Genomic DNA, 17,436 nt, shown 5'->3' on the forward strand with positions numbered 1-17,436 from the left:
AGGCTGGTCTTGAACTCCTGACGTTGAGTAACTAGCCCTCCCCGGCCTCCCAAAGTGCTGGGATTACAGGCGTGAGTCACCACACCCAGCAGGATTGTTATTTTTCATTTAACCTCATGTAATATTAATTTGTAGTTTGTGAACTAAACAGCTCATCAATCCAAATTATGAACTACTTAGGACTCTTTGTCTTTTGTTGTTGTTTTTGAGATGTGTCTCGCTATGTTGCCCAGGATGGTTTCCAACTCCTGTGCTCAAGAAATTCTCCCGTCTCAGCATCCCAGGTAGCTGAGATTACACACAGCTCAGTCTCTCAAGTAGCTGAGATTACAGGCATGCACTACTGCACCCAGTTCTATTTAGGACTCTTTAAGGTTGATGTAAGATATGTTGAATTTATTAACTATCTATGTAAGACATGGATAGACGTATAAACTATGAGACCTTAAGTCAAGTTGTTTAGCCCCTCAGATTCTCATCTATAAAGTGAAGACAACAATAACATTTACCTCATAAAATTGTAATGAGGATTAAGTTGAATAATATGTGAACTTAGAACAGTCATTTATATAATGAATGCTATGTAAGTTTTAACTATTATTATTAAGTGCTTTGGAATGGTTAAAAATATGGCTGATTAGTTTTAGGTCTGTATTTAGTTGTGGTATAATTTATTTATTTATTTATTTATTTATTTATTTATTTATTTATTTTTTATTTTTTGTTAGACTTTAAGTTCTAGGGTACATGTGCATAACGTGCAGGTTTGTTACATATGTATACTTGTGCTATGTTGGTGTGCTGCACCCATCAACTCGTCAGCAGCCATCAACTCGTCATTTATATCAGGTATAACTCCCAATGCAATCCCTCCCCCCTTCCCCCTCCCCATGATAGGCCCCGGTGTGTGATGTTCCCCTTCCCGAGTCCAAGTGATCTCATTGTTCAGTTCCCACCTATGAGTGAGAACATGCGGTGTTTGGTTTTCTGTTCTTGCAATAGTTTGCTGAGAACGATGGTTTCCAGCTGCATCCATGTCCCTACAAAGGACACAAACTCATCCTTTTTTATGGCTGCATAGTATTCCATGGTGTATATGTGCCACATTTTCTTAATCCAGTCTGTCACTGATGGACATTTGGGTTGATTCCAAGTCTTTGCTATTGTGAATAGTGCCGCATTAAATATATGTGTGCATGTGTCTTTATAGCAGCATGATTTATAATCCTTTGGGTATATACCCAGTAATGGGATGGCTGGGTCATATGGTACTTCTAGTTCTAGATCCTTGAGGAATCGCCACACTGTTTTCCACAATGGTTGAACTAGTTTACAATCCCACCAACAGTGTAAAAGTGTTTCTATTTCTCCACATCCTCTCCAGCACCTGTTGTTTCCTGACTTTTTAATGATTGCCATTCTAACTGGTGTGAGATGGTATCTCACTGTGGTTTTGATTTGCATTTCTCTGATGGCCAGTGATGATGAGCATTTTTTCATGTGTCTGTTGGCTGTATGAATGTCCTCTTTTGAGAAATGTCTGTTCATATTCTTTGCCCACTAGTTGTGGTATAATTTAAAGTGCGCAGCTTGAGGACTTTTGACAACTATATACATCTATGTACTCCACACCTCAATCAAGAAATAGAACATTTGCATTACCTCAAAAAGTTCCTCGTGCCCCTTTGCAGTCAATACGCTGTCCCCAGAGAAAACCATTTTTCTTATTTATATCACCAAAGATTTCTTCTCCCTGCTATAGAGCTTCAGATGAATGGAATCGTAAAGTGCATGCTCTTTTGTGTCATGCTTTTATTTGGAAATCTGTTTTTGACATTCACTCATGTGGTTGTAAGCATCAGTAGTTCAATCCTTTCCATTGCTGAGTGGTGTTCCATTATATGAATATACTATTTGTTTCTCCATTCTCCCATTGATGAACATGCAGATTGTTTCCAGTTGGGGCTTTTATGAAGAAAATTGCAATACATATTTTTATATACACCATTTTGAGGATATATGTTTCCTTTCGCTTGGGTAACACCTAGGAGTAGAACCACTGGCATGTAGGATAGCTTTGAAAGAAACACTGTCACAGTTTTCAAAATGGTTTTAACATTTTATATTCTCACCAGTAATGTATGAGATTCCCAGTTGTTTTATGTTCTCCCTCATCCCAGTCTTCGTAACTTTAGTCATTCTAGTGGGCACAAAGGGGATCTCATCATAGTTTTCATTTCCATTTCCCTGTTAACTAAAGATGTACTTCTTTTTATGTGCTTATTGGCCCTGCAAACATCTTTGTTTGTGAAGTGTCGGTTCGTCTTTTGCTAATTTTTAATTGATTCATTTTTATTATTGATTATTTTTATGTGATGAGTACTTACATAACAATGAAGTTATTTATGTATGTACAGTCCATTTATGACATATGATTCCATTTGTCAATGGAAGGAAGCCACTGCCAAAATGGTTAACCTGTCCTCAAATAGACTCAGTAAAGTACCAGTACCTTGGTTTCAGAGTTTTACACCACAGTCAGAGCCAGAGCAGGTGTTGCTGCCATCTGAGAGTGATCATCATTTGCAGATGCTGCATATGGTATCTCCAGTAACTCAGAGCCCACATTATGTAGTTCTGAACATTTTTACACTTTTGTGACTTAATCATTTCCTTCCTATACTTGTTTTAATTTGTCTCTTCAAGAAGGAAAAAAAAATCCCCGTGAGAATAATTAGCTTTTATGAATTGGTTATTTGAAGAAACTATTTGTTTCCCTAGGTGGAGGAGAGCAACTGTCTTTTTTGTGGGGGACAACTTGGGGGAAGGCTTCATCTTATATGTATAACAATATAGCTGTGAAATTTCAATGCTTTCATTAGCTTGTATCAGGGTCATTACAGTAGTGACAGCTAAGACATGTTAATACATACTTAGAAAATGTGTTTGTTAATGGTTCTCAGGCAAAGACTGCGACAGAGCTGCCCCTAATTCCATAAACATAAGGCATATTAATCCCTTTAGTTGACAGGTGCTTAAATGGGCAGATTGGATGAGTAATTGGGTTGTTCTCCTAATCCTTAGCTTTGAATATAAATGAGAAATGTCTCCATATTTTTATTTGTCTTTAGTAACGTCTTCTAATTGGTTTATTTAAAAATGAACTGTTTCTGTAGAATAGTGATTTCTTTTAGCATCTGTTCATGTGAGAGGAGTCGCAATTATAAAACATTTATAAAAGTCCATACCTTTTAACACTCAACCATTTTTCCAAATCCCATGTAAAAGACTGGGGAAGTTATCCCCCAGTTAATTCATTTTAAATCACATTTTATTTTTGGAGGAAAAAAGCCCACTATTCCCTAGGAATAAGATGGGATTTCTTTGGAGGATGTTCAGTGCCTTATATCCCCCTAGGACACAATTTAGTGCAATACTGTATGACCCAAAGTTGTTAAGGTAGTTGCCTAAAGAGCCTAATGTATTCTCAAGAGGCAGCTCCTATCCTGGAAACACCTGGCTGAATATTCCTCTCTACCTGATGACAGTGAGCAAAATTACTTAACATTTTAAAGAGTGATCTGACATATTTCTGAACCTTTTGTTGCAGACTCTCACCTGCCATTGTGATGAAGGATTAGGGGAAAATGTTAGAGTAAGAGTCATGGCAGGAGAGGAATAAAAGACATTTTGTAGACCAATAAAGGAAGGAAAGTTTGGAAGGAAAAGTTGGGGAGTTGTAGAGCATCAAATAGGGCCAAAAAGTCAAGAAGTTGACAAAAGGCCAATACCTTATAAACAGCAAAAACTTCACACTAACCCACAGTAAATCAGAGGACAGTGGTGAGCTGGGGGAAATTAGATCAGATAATACAATTCTGTGCTAGAAATCCAAAGAAACACAGGTGATATGGTTTGGCTGTGTCCCCACCCAAATCTCACCTTGAATTGTAACTCCCACAGTTCCGAAATACAGTGGGAGGAACCCAGTGGGAAGTGCTTGAATTATGAGGGCGCGTCTTTCCTGCATTGTTCTGGTGATAGTGAATGAGTCTCATGAAATGTGATGGTTTTAAAAACGGGAGTTTCTCTGCACAAGTTCTCCCTTTTCCTGCTGCCATCCACGTAAGACGTGACTTTCTCCTCCTTGTCTCCCCCCATGATTGTGAGGCCTTCCCAGCCAAGTGGAGCCGTGAGTCCAATTAAACCTCTTTCTTTTGTAAATTGCCCAGTCTCGTGTATGTGTTTATCAGCAGCAGGAAAACGGACTAATACAGCAGGGGATCACCAGAGTAGCCAAAGTTTGCATGTGTTTTTTTTCTTTTCCTCAAGTTTAGAGTTAGTTCTATATTTTATGTCCATACATGCTATCATTTGTACAAATATTTGAGAACTTAGTTCATACTAACATGTAAATTTTTCATTTATTAGCCTATTTAATATTAACAAATGTTAATTTGTGGCAAGTTGAACAGAATGAATATATTGCTACATATGGAAATATGATATTTCCATGTTTGGTCATGATTGATGGGAAGGCCTGGAAGGAAAGGTCCTTATCTGTTCATTTTTGTATCTTCTGCATCTAACGCCCTGTCTTATTTCTCATAGGTACACAAGGAGTATCAGTGAATGGAATAAAATCAGATTCAGGAGCTTTCTATCTGACATGGGTATTGAATAATGATCTTTCTTGATAGAGTGCTACAAACGCTTTTTCTTAAATATTAAGCACGTCCTATATTTTCTACCTTTTGTACGGATATAAAATTCCCTTCTTTTGCAAAAAGATTGCCTATGGCATAGCAGAGCAAGAATCTTTCGAATGATTGTTTCCCTTGGTGCAAAAGACCTGCCAGTGCAAAAAGGGACAGGTTTGTCAGAACAGTAGATTTCAGAGGATTGTTTACGTTTCCTTGCAAGTACCTTTGGTGTGGTCTTTGATTTCTTTGTAGGGAGTCATTCAAATTCATAAACTTTCAGAGGTGAGTTCTGAGCCAATTTGCTCCCCTACCCTCTCCCACAAGAAAGGGAAATTCAGAGATTTGGAAAGTTAGAACAATAGGAAATAAAATTTAAAATTTTCACCTTTTTCCAATGAGACTTTGGAGAATGCTTTTTATTCTATTTCACTTTTCAGCTGTGTGATTAATGTAGTTTCCTTGAAGTTTGTGATCTTTTTATGCTAGCTACCACAACTGTTTAAGGATCTGGAATACTAATGAACTTAAACTGTTGTATTCATTTTGGATTAGTTTGGTTTAGTTACAGTCTCAGCATTTTCTAATCAGTTTTATATTTTTATTCAGACATTATTCTGCTCTCACACACAGATAATTATGACAGCTCCTTAATTATGAAAACAACGTAAAAGCATTCAACTAACACTTTGAGGAGAATCTAAGACTTATACTGTAATTCTTAGGCTCAGTGGTACCGATTTCTTTGTTCTCAAATACTAGTGAGCACAACCATTACCTATTTTTGTGGGTTTTGCTTAGTGTCATATAATTACAGTACTTGGTTTGTTTTCATGGCTGTGAAAATACCAGTGCTATCCATTAGCTATAAACTGGAACACTGAAGTGCTGTGTGTATTCATCTTGCATTGGAACTTTGGAATTAGCAGAATGTTTTAGCTATCATTTGCATTTCACAACCAGGGAACTGTTCAACTTAGACAGATCTAACAGCAAGGTAGGAATTGCGCTATATTTATTCTCAATTTTTCTTGGAATGGCTTGATTTCTAAAAATGCAGTTAGTGTTCTTTTTAGGTAACAAGAATTGTAAAATGCAAAAGAGCAACAGTGGCAACTCATTGAAGCACAGGGTGGCTTAAATAGGGGCGGGGAGAATGCAGATCTTTAAGTTAGATGGAGGTTTGTATCAGGTATTTTATCTTCTGTCAGAAGTTACTCTAAGGAGATTTTGATTTGACGCAGTTCATATGTGTCAGACAAAAATGTATAGGAAGTCCCCTGTGTTCTCTTTCCATAATGACCCATTCGATCAACTTTTATTGAACATTTTTTTTTGTAGACAACATACATATACAACTGTACATTTGGAATATAATTTTATGTTTTTAATGGACATTGCATCCTGGTAGTCATTCTACAATTCAGCTTCTAGATATTTGTATTAACATCCTATAATGCAGTGATTTATAAAAAGTTATATCATTTTATTGGATTTGACTTTAAATCCAGGGAATATCTTTGAAATGAATGTATTTGTTAATATTAAAACTTAATGCAATAATCTGTTAATGTTGAAACTTAAATTATTCTTTGCGAAATTTTAAGTTCAAAAGGGGAGAACTGTTTATAAAGTTTCTATCAGTTTGATCTTACAAAATATAAACCATAATTCATCTCTTCAGTGGTCAGTGATTCTTACATCCTTATCTACTTCTTCAGGCAGTACAGTGTATTGGTTAAGACCTTAAACTTGGCTCTTGGATAGACTGGGATCATATCTGTGCTTAGCTGTTCACTTCCTGTTTAACTTTACTAAGTCTTGGTTCTTTCACTGGTGAAATGGGGATAATAATAGTATCTACCTTATAGAGTTGTGATGATTAAATGGTCAAGACCGTGTGATATGCCTAATATTGGGTACATATTAGGGGCTCAATGGGTGTTCTCCTGGTTAGATATGTTGTATTCACATTGATACTTTCTTAAATGTGTCCCTCAGTGAAGTGCTAATTATTTAAATCAGTAGAAAAGATTTTGATAACCTAGCAAGATGAAAGCACTGTGCGGGGTGCCGTGGGACATATAAAGCAGAATATGAAATTGTCCTTGTCCGTGAAGAATTTACATTACAATTATAGATGGAGAAATAAGACTTGAATATTTGAAACGTTTGAGAATAATTTTAAGTTAAATAACAAGGGAAATGCTAAAAGAACAGGATAGAAAAAGATTGTTAAGTAAGTGATGGGAATAATAAGAATCTTAGAAGTGAAATAAAATGTCAAGGCTCAAGATTCGGGGAGGATTTGGTTACAACTCCAAACTTCCATATTGATAATATTCAGGATTTTTAGCATTATTATTATTATTATTTTGAGACAGAGTCTTGCTCTGTTGCCAGGCTGGAGTGCAGTGGCACGATCTCGGCTCACTGCAACCTCTGCCTCCAAGTTCAAGCAATTCTCCTGCCTCAGCCTCCTGAGTAGCTGGGACTACATGCGTGCGCCACCACGCCCAGCTAATTTTTGTACTTTTAGTAGAGACGGGGTTTCATCATGTTGGCCAGGATGGTCTCGATCTCTTGACCTTGTGATCCACCCCCTTGGCCTCCCAAAGTGCTGGGATTACAAGTGTGAACCACCACGCCTGGCCAGCATTATTTTTAATACTGATAATGGAAAGTATGATCCATTCCCCTCCCTCAATATTCACATTTCAAAGTAGACGGTGTGTTAGTATAGTGTAACATATGAGTCCAGTGGCAATGGCTCACAAAAAATGAATGAAAAATATTCTCCAAACTGGGGCACATTGCACAGATATGTAGCAAAATACAAGCTACAACATGGTAGCTTTACTTAACTAACATATAATACATGATAATAGAAGATGAGCATCATTTGCATGTACTTGTTATCGAATAGGCAGTGTGTTTGCCAGGAATACAACGAGAAAGAAGATGTAGCTCTGATCCTGAAATAGTCAGATGGGGGTGAGTGACAGGTAGGCATACAGATGAACACAGAAGCAAGACAAAACTATGCTAATCAGGTCAGGCATGGTAGCTCATGCCTGTAATCCTAGCACTTCGGGAGACCAAGGCAGGCAGATCACCTGAGGTCAGGAGTTCAAGACTAGCCTGGCCAACATAGTGAAACCCCGTCTCTACCAAAAATACAAAAATTAGCCAGGCGTGGTGGTGGGGCCTATAATCCCGGCTACTCAGGAGGCTGAGGCAGGGAGAACTGCTTGAATCCGGGAGGCGGAGGTTGCAGTGAGCCGAGATGGTGCCACTGCACTCCAGCTTGGGTGACAGAGTGAGACTCGGTCTCAAAAAAAAAAAAAAAGAAAGAAAGAAAGAAAGAAAATACAGTAATCGAACATTGTGCGAATGTTCTGGGAGCCCAGAGGAATGTGCCATTTGAGTTATTAGAAGAAAAGAAATGAATAGAAACACCCAAGGGATTCTGAGTAAACAGTAATAACCTCTAATGGAGAAACTAGGGAAGACTTCATGAAAGAGAAGGTATTTGGCTGGATATTGAAGGGAGATTATCTCAGCAAGTTCCCCAAATGTGTGATATTTGTCCATATCTGGCATGTGCAGGATCAAATTTGTATGAGAATCCTGGACAAAATAGTAATATGCTACTCCATGCTGATAGCCAGTAGCTCTGTGTCCAGTCATATAGCAAGGGTTAATGAATATTTGGCTGAATAAAAAATATTTCATTTATATTGTGCACAGCAGAAGCAAGCAGGGATTACAGAAGTTCTATACAATGCTGCTATTTTTCATTTATCTTCTTATTCTCTGCAATACCTCGCACATGGTAGGGGCTGAAAGATTTGTTAAACTTATGACTCCTGGGTGGGAAGAGTGTTGATAATGAGGCCTATGTTGGAAGTAAATATGCAAGAGTTTTCCCACGGCTGATGTGTCTGGTTGTATGCTAAGTTTCAAAATGTGTTTGTCATTGTGGTGCTGGCAGAAGATATCAGTCAATACAATAAATAAATAGGAACTTCTATTTATCAAGTGCTTCTAACTTTCCAGGTGCTATGATAAGCATCTCATATGAATCATCTCTAATCTTAAAGCAGTCTGCAAGCAGATCTATCTATTTTGCAGATAATGGAATTAGACACCAAGAAGTGAACTGACTAATTTAAGGACACAAAATCAGTAAGGCCTGAAAATGAGCTACAAACAGAAAGCCCCTAAAAAGATCTGTTACACTACATAAAACATCTTACGAAACGTGGTCTTAAAAGCAAGCTCGAAAAGAAGGATTTAGTCAGTAAGTGAGACTGAAGTAAATTTTAGTGGGAAAAAAGTTATATTCCTATCTCAAGCAGTATGCCAATATAAATGCCAGGTGGATTACAGAGTTAAATAAAATAAAAAGAAATAATAAAAGTACTATAAAGTTAATATTTTCCTCACATTCATATGGAGAAAGACGTTCTATATATAAAATCGTGAAAGGAACAACAATGAAAATATTGATAGTTTTGACTACATAAATATTTACAGCTTCCATAAAGCAAAACACTATGCACAAAGTTGAAAAGCAAATGGCAAACTCTGTAGCAAATGGCAAACTCCGTAGAACACTTAGACAATAAACATCAAAAGGTTAAGATCCATAATATAATGTTATATAATAATATAATAATGAAGTTTTTATAAATCAATTGGAAAAATACAAATTATGTAACTAAAATAGGCAGGGGAAATGAACAAGCAATTGTCCAAGGAAATACAATTGACAACAAGCATGTATAGCCTCACTGATAGTCAAAGAAATAAGAAGTAAAGCCATAATGAGATATCTTATATTATCTATCAAACTGATATGAATTAAAAAAAAATACTTTGACCTGGTAAGAAATTATGAAAACAACACCACCACTCTAATATACTGTTTGGGTATTTGTTGTAGTGCTATCCCCAAGAGTGAAACATTGAAAAAAATTAAATGTCTGTAATAGGATAGTATACAAATATGGTTTGTTAATCATAATTATTGTTAGCCAAATTATTCCAGTTGCATCCAATGTAATGTTATTTAACCATATTTAAATATGATATTTAATGATACAGAAAGCACCTAGTAGCATTGTTTTAAATAGACAACACTTATGCAGAGAATATCACTTTGTCAAAATTGGAATACAGATAAATAACAAGACTGGAAGCAAATACATCTAAATGCCAATCATGGTGTCTAACTCTAGTTACATTATGGAAGGTATATTTTCCAAATTCCCTATACTTTAGAAGTGATAAAATAAAAATGTTTAAAAATAATGAGAGAATACTTTGCTACACAGATTGAAATTATATGTTAACCCTGGAGCTCACAGCCAGGAATGAGGATGGTAAATTTCCAGGTTAAAGTTCTTTAACCTCACCGTCACAGCCCCACAAACCATTATTGGTGGGATTTGGGTGAGAAAAGCAACCAAGTGAAGACCACCTACGGTTCAAGTTATTTTGGGACAGTTAGAATACATATTTAAAATGATTTATAGGTTGAAGATTTAGATCAATTTTAGGATTTAATGAATAAAAGACAAACATTTTATTTGAAGAGGAAAAGAATACCTCTCAGCCACCTCCACAGTCCCCCATTCCATCATGATGGCTTCTGAGTGATCTTGACCAGCGAGGAAGCTGCTTCTCCGGGGCCCACACTGGCAGCCTGGGAACAGGTGGCTGCAGAGGAGAGAGAGCAACGAAGCCACACGGAGGAGTCAGAGAGTTCTCATGGGAAACATTTTGGGGCTTACATAGGCTGAAATGAGGAGAACATCCTAAGCAAAGGAAAGACATTTACAAAGGCTGAGATGGGTGAGATCGCATGGCAAATTCTGGTAATACAAACATTTTGGTAGGAGTAGAACCAAATGAGGGTTTGGGGAAATAGTACTAGATGAGGCAAAGAAGTGAACAAGGTCCAATTCCTGTGTTGAGCCAAGACTTCATCTTGCAAGACATGGGAACCAAAATAGGCTTGTAGGATAGGGGTGGCACACTCAGATTTGTGTTTTAGAAAGACCATCCATTATCAAGCTGGAGAACGGATTGGCGGGAAACCTGATTAGAGGCAGGGCAGTTAGTTAGATATTGCAGACATTCAGATGAGAAATAATGAAGACATGAACAAAGGAAGTGGCAATGAGGGATGGACAGAAGATGGATCTGAAATATAAAAGGGTGGTAGGAACAACAGAACTAAATGATAGATGAATAGGGCAGTGAGTGATGTGAAGAAATCTATAATGACTTGAAGTTTCAGGGTTGAGTCACCAGGGGAATGAGGAAGCACTTGATACAAACAGGACATTAGAAGGAGAAGCAGATTAGGAAAAAGAGGAAGGTGCTATGCCTGGTATTTCTTTTCTTTTCTTTCTTTCTTTTTTTTTAGACGGATTCTTTGTAGCTAGGCTGGAGTGAAATGTTGCGATCTTGGCTCACTGCAACCTCTGCCTCCTGGGTTCAAGCGATTCTCCTGCCTCAGCCTCCCGAGTAGCTGGGACTACAGGCACGCACCACCACGCCCAGCTAATTTTTGTATTTTTAGTAGAGATGGGGTTTCACCATGTTGGCCAGGATGGTCTTGATCTCTTGACCTTGTGATCCGCCTGCCTTCGGCCTCCCAAAGTGCCGGGATTACAGGTGTGAGCCACTGTGCCTGGCCGTGCCTGGTATTTCTAAGAGAAATCCAGCAGAGGACTGAAACTGTCTTTGGGGCCCGGGAAGATGATCAAGATCAGAGATGAAGATTCTAAGTCAAGGGTGGGAAGGACAACACATCCTAGGGAGAGTTTTTGTAAAGAAAAGAGGATGGGATGATATAATTCTGAGAAACATTGCCATTTGGATGCCATGATCCATCTTATTCTTACTCCATTAGAACAAGATGGATTAAGAAGATTCTTGGGTAGAAATTGTCAGGCACAGTGGACAGAGAGCTGAGAGAGAATCAAGAGTATGTGCTGTTATAAAGCTGGAAGAGAGATAATTTCCACCTGAGAGAATGTCAAAACCACAGAGAAGATCAGTGAGGAAAGTATTGAATGGTTTCTGTTGGATCTCTTTCTTCCAGTACTTGGTAGGCACTCAGTAGAAACATCTGCAACTCCATTTGAAATGAAAAGGTTTTAAAGGAAATAAATTCCATTCAAACCCACATATTTCCATGTTAGAATACATGTTTGCATATACAGTATATTATATATACATTTATATGTATAAACACATATAAACCTTAGGCATAGTGAGTAATCAATAATTATTGAATGAACAATTGAAGTAAGAGAAAGAAGAAAGAATGCAATATAAAGAGACCTTTGTGTGGTGTCCCTTCTTTCCACTTTTTCCCAATTCCCCTTCTTCCTCTTTTACTTTCTATCTACTCCCAAGAGTAAAAATGGACTGCCTTTGTTTCAGGCCTGAGAACATGCCCATCAAGCACCATAGACATCTGCTATGTGAGCACACTCTTACTTGAATTGCCTTTTTGAAGGGATGCTTTCTGTATTTCACTCTCATTATCACATGACATTGTTCTTTTAAGTGGATTTTGAGATAGCAGCTTCAGACTTGATAATGTTTCATCTTGCCATGAGTATTATTCATTGATTAGATAGACTGTTTCTTAAGTTTGTGAGTAATAGTACCTTGAACACTTAAAATAATCTGCAAATAAAGTGAATGGGTATTAAACAGTATAACATTTAACAGACTAAAGCAAATTATTTTGTCTTTAGAATGAGCAGAAAATAACTAGTACAGTTTTGGAATGAAGATATTTCAGTAAAGGTATGGTCAGAAAAGAAATTGGGGGTAGAAGAAATAGAAAATCAATGCAAGTCAGTTAAGAATTTTCAAATGATTAATTTTGCAAAATATTAAGCTTGATAATTTATAGAGGATACTGCAGCAAAACAATTTTTAGAAGAAGTCTTCACTATTCAATTTCAACAGCATTCAGGTATTCACTACATGTTTTGTTTTACTTGTCAGCTCCGTCTTGAATTTGCTTATAATAGCTACGGTTGTGAGAAAAACATATTTGATGGACATTTAAGGCTTGAATGCCTATCATGTGATAATGATTATGATTTGTGTTTTGGATCTAGGTCTATCTCTGAATTTACAAACATCATCAGTCTAGAACCTGATGACACCTAACATAATTGTCCTGTAAATACCTTTGATTACTGCTGCTATTTAGCATTTGACCTCAAAATCCGTGATAGAATTCCTTTCTTCCTATAGTTTTTGGTGAGATGAAAAATAGATTGTTAGCGCTTAGGTTTCAATTCTGAATGCATTTCATGTTTGCAATTATGTTAAACACAAGCAACAAAGTGCTACATAAATTAAACTGGGCAATGGCCAAATTCCTTTCAGAAATGGCAAAGTCAAAAATGAGAGAAAGCCTTTCAATGTTCTTTTAAACCCACATGGTGAGTTTTGCTGACTTTGTTACAGTTCTTAAGTTCTCAACTAATGGCCTTGGTTAGTGACGCCTTTAAGAAATAGGGTATTTTGATAGTGTGTATTAAGGAGATCTATTTTAAAAGAATACAAATTTCACCTAGGCCAGGCCTTCAGAGAGAAAATTCATTTCATTGTGATTTACTAAGTGTTAAATAAAGCAATTAAGAAATGATTTTATTCATATTATTCCTCAACCAATTAGAACAATTGAATTTTAGAGTTTGAAAGGTTCTTAATATCATTAGTCTGACCTTTTAATTTGTATATGCAAAATATGAGGTCCAAAGAGGTATATTTACCCAAAGCCAAATATTAGCTAGGTTTGTGTGATATCAACTTCAACCCAAATTTCTTGATTCATTTTTCTTTCTTTCTTTTTTTGTGACAGAGTTTTGCTCTTGTTACCCAGGCTGGAGTGCAATGGTGCGATCTCGGCTCACTGCAACTTCTGCCTCCTGGGTTCAAGTGATTCTCCTGCCTCAGCCTCCTGAGTAGCTGGGATTACAGGCACCTGCCACCATACCTGGCTAATTCTGTATTTTAGTAGAGACAGAGTTTTACCATGTTGGCCAGGCTGGTTTGGAACTCCTGACCTCAGGTGATATGCCCACCTTGGCCTCCCAAAGTGCTGGGATTACAGGTGTGAGCCACCACTCCCAGCCTTGATTCATGTTCTAATACTCTTTCTAAACATAGTGTGACATCTTGCTGAAGAAATATGGGCTTTTTTCATTTTGTACAAAATTGACTATTTCAGAGTCAAAAATGGCGTATTTTATAAGAAAGGATGGAGCCTTTTTCAGAACTCTTGATATTTGAGCAAGAAATTAAACCCCCCTTCAAAAAAATGAGATCATTTAAAAATAATTCAACATGTTTAATTTTTCTTACTTAGCTCGTATAGTTATATTAATTACTCGGAAATGTAGCTTTAAAAATAGGATATTTGACACATAACCGAGAAAATGCATGCTTGGACATTACTGCCTTGCAGTTATGGTTCTTTGGGGAATGGGGTGACCTGTTCAACCATTTTGAATCTTCTCACAGTGTAACATTAATCAGAAAATTACAGTTCCTGAGGGAAGTTGTCTGGGAACATGATGTTCTGTACAAGGGGGTGGGAATCTATGAGGAGAGGGAGGGAGGTAGAGTCATCTTACTCCCTTGCCGGTGAAATCGCAGGAATCCATGAGGAGCCCCAAGTCGTGTTGATAAAAGGGACACAGCGTAGTACAACTCTAAAGCCTCTCACAGCCCAGTGATGCGCTTCCGTTATCTTCTTGCTAAGCTATGACCATTTTCATTGCCTTTGGAAGAAAAAAAAAATAAAGTGCTCTTTTTTATTTGGATTGAAGGGCACACCATTCTGAATGCTGTTTTTGCTGGTTCTGCTTAATGAAGCAGCTTAGGCACCTCATGACTAGGAGAGCCGGAGATGGGGGAAATAAGACCAGCTTGCATAGCTGTCTAGATGTGCACACTGGCACGGAAGACCTTTGATTGGCTTTAGAAAATAATGGCTGATGTTCTCTGTGGATCTTGCAAGAAAATCTTACTGGGAAAAAAAGGGGGACATGTTTCATTTATGCCACTTCCTTCTGTTACTGGCAGCCCTGAAAATGATCTGAAACAGGTAGCCATACCAATAAGCAAAGAATGTATTTTATAGGCTGTCATATACTCCACTTATCTTATTTTGATGAAGATATATAAAGGGGGGATCATATTTGTACTTGATCTTGTGTTCGGAATCTGTAAAGCACTAACAAAATAAGAGGTACAATTTCTCTTCGGTAAGTTAGTTGACTATTAAAACTGAGGATAATTTTCTTGCAATTTCACAGAACCGTTTTTCATTGGTGGCAGTCATCATTTGGGGCAGGAAAAGGAGAAGCAGTCTATCAAAAACAGATAAAGAAAAGCCACACCACAGCCTGCTGTTTCTGCTATTTTGGATGATCGAGCTTGTGCACAAATGAAATCATGACAGATTCATTTATATGAAATGGCCATTGCTGATCTCCTTGCCAGAAACTAGATTGCTTTTTTATTTAGGAGATTTTCAGAGCAGTCCTTAGCTTTTTTAGTTAGTGGCAAAATGGCAACTGGCCAAACTGCCTCTTCTCATCCAGTTGGTGTTGCCAATATCTTGGGATGCATGCATTAAAATATATTTGCAGTCAATTGAAAAATATATTTTGTGTTTTAAGTGTCTTAATTACTTGCAGACTTGGAATGGGTAATATCCCATTAGTCTAATACTAAGATTCATACGTGGAATGGTATAAATTTTGCAATCACTAAGCATAGGGTTGGGATTAAAAGCAACAACAAAAACAACCTATGGATACTTTTGTATTTAATGGCATTTGCTATTATTGATCATCTCTGGAATGCTGAAAGCATTTCTGTTTGCTGGTTGTTCAGGCCAAATTTACTGAACAACTGAACTCAGTAAATTGATTGATTGGAGAACATAAAGGTATTAGGTAGTTACAAAGAAGAATCCTTTTTAGAACTGTAAACTAGGTAAGTGTATTATTATAATTTTTTTTTTTGAAAGCTCTTTCACCAGTTTCCACTGTCCCTTCAAGGGCTTGCCTGCTTGCTTATCAGCAGAGGCATGGGGTAATTTTTTTTTTTTTTTTTTGAGACAGAGTCTCGCTCTGTTGCCCAGGCTGGAGTGCAGTGGCGTGATCTCGGCTCACTGCAAGCTCTGCCTCTCGGGTTCACGCCATTCTCCTGCGTTAGCCTCCCGAGTAGCTGGGACTACAGGTGCCCGCCACCTCACCCAGCTAATTTTTTGTATTTTTTTTGAGACGGGGTTTCACCATGTTAGCCGGGATGGTCTCGATCTCCAGACCTCATGATCCTCCCGTCTCTGCCTCCCAAAGTGCTGGGATTATAGGCGTGAGCCCCTGTGCCCAGCCAGCATGGGGTAACTTTTATGCTGCCGGCACACGTTCAGAAATTCTTAGCAAGGGACATTGGAAGAATTATTATCGGATAAGTGGACATGCTTTGGAATTTTATTTTGCAGTTTGCTTCTCTTCTTTTTTCTTGGAGGTACCAGCTGTTGGTGTGTTTAGTGAACCAATTAATTGATTCATTTACCAAATGCTGTGTACAAGGTACCTGTGCAAGGAGCTGGAGGTTTAGAGCAAAGCAAAGATTCCTGCCCTCATGAGCTTACATTCTAATGCAACACTCTTCTTCCTTGCCCTACTCTTCTTCATAGCCAGCTGAGAAAGAGAGAGGAATTAAACAACGATGATAAAAACATCGAGTTTTACCACTGATTAAGCTGATTAGAGAATGTTGCTGTCAATGTAGCACCGCACAGGGGTTTGCTAATTAATCTTTTACTTCTTCACTAGACTTGGATGTCTACGAGAGGTACAGCCAGATCTGTTTTGTTTACCATTATCTATACAGGGCCCAGCATGGTGAAAAACAATAGCATATGTGTGTGTGTGTGTGTGTGTGTGTGTGTGTGTGTGTGTGTATGTGTACATATATATATACACACATATATATACATGTATATATGTAAACATTTATACCTATATAGTTATATATATGTATGTGTATAGCCAATTTCGCACACACACACATAATAGTCTACATTATTCATGGTAACTATGTTCTGTAAAGTTGCTGTGAAAGCTGAATTAATGAGTACTAATTGCTTTTAGAGGAAATACAGGTTTAGGTTCCTACAAGCCTCCAGTCACAGTATTTTCATCAATGAATCATTATATATCCTTGTTTTATGTGTGTTTCTGCTGAATAACATACATGGACATTTCCACTTGTGTTTATTCACAAATGTATTGTTAATTCATTAACACTGCCATGACATTATAACTCATGTCTGAACAAAACTCATCTGACACATGTATTTTCTTCATAAGGCACATCCCAGCCTTCCTGTGCTTAGGACTACCAGGCAACCTGTCAGCGTGGTGCTTTATACCACTTTAGATAGTGAGATCACCAACAAAAAGCACAGAAATGCAAAACACATGGCACTACATAGACCATGAAAAGAACACTTGCTTGCAGCATGAGAGCTGAAACGAAGGTGGAGAGTAGCCTTGTTCCACCTCCGTTGGGAACAGCTCAAATTATTTGCCACATTGAACATGCAGTATGAATGACCGCAACAGTTCTCTGAATATTGACTTTGGCATTATGAACAAATTTTAGCAAGTAG

General features: G+C 37.6%; 1 protein-coding gene and 2 long non-coding RNA genes across 5 annotated transcripts in view; 1 reads left to right on the forward strand and 2 right to left on the reverse strand.

The window, feature by feature from the left end:
• Positions 1-12,306, reverse strand: part of LOC116270503 — a 34,957-nt gene extending 22,651 nt beyond the window's left edge. For both annotated transcript variants that reach the window (XR_004178538.1, XR_004178537.1), the window contains exons 1-2: positions 12,219-12,306; positions 10,314-10,424 (exon numbers count right to left, since the gene is read on the reverse strand). This is a non-coding gene — a long non-coding RNA (uncharacterized LOC116270503). The remainder of the gene's footprint in view (positions 1-10,313; positions 10,425-12,218) is intronic.
• Positions 1-17,436, forward strand: part of HS6ST3 (heparan sulfate 6-O-sulfotransferase 3) — a 746,570-nt gene that overhangs the window by 310,312 nt on the left and 418,822 nt on the right. The gene's annotated exons all lie outside the window — the stretch shown is intronic.
• LOC116270502 overlaps positions 12,333-17,436 on the reverse strand; it is a 45,552-nt gene continuing 40,448 nt past the window's right edge. For both annotated transcript variants that reach the window (XR_004178536.1, XR_004178535.1), the window contains exons 6-7: positions 14,381-14,527; positions 12,333-12,410 (exon numbers count right to left, since the gene is read on the reverse strand). This is a non-coding gene — a long non-coding RNA (uncharacterized LOC116270502). The remainder of the gene's footprint in view (positions 12,411-14,380; positions 14,528-17,436) is intronic.

Source organism: Papio anubis, chromosome 15 (assembly GCF_008728515.1).
Source record: "Papio anubis isolate 15944 chromosome 15, Panubis1.0, whole genome shotgun sequence".
Classification (NCBI taxonomy): Eukaryota; Metazoa; Chordata; class Mammalia; order Primates; family Cercopithecidae; genus Papio; species Papio anubis.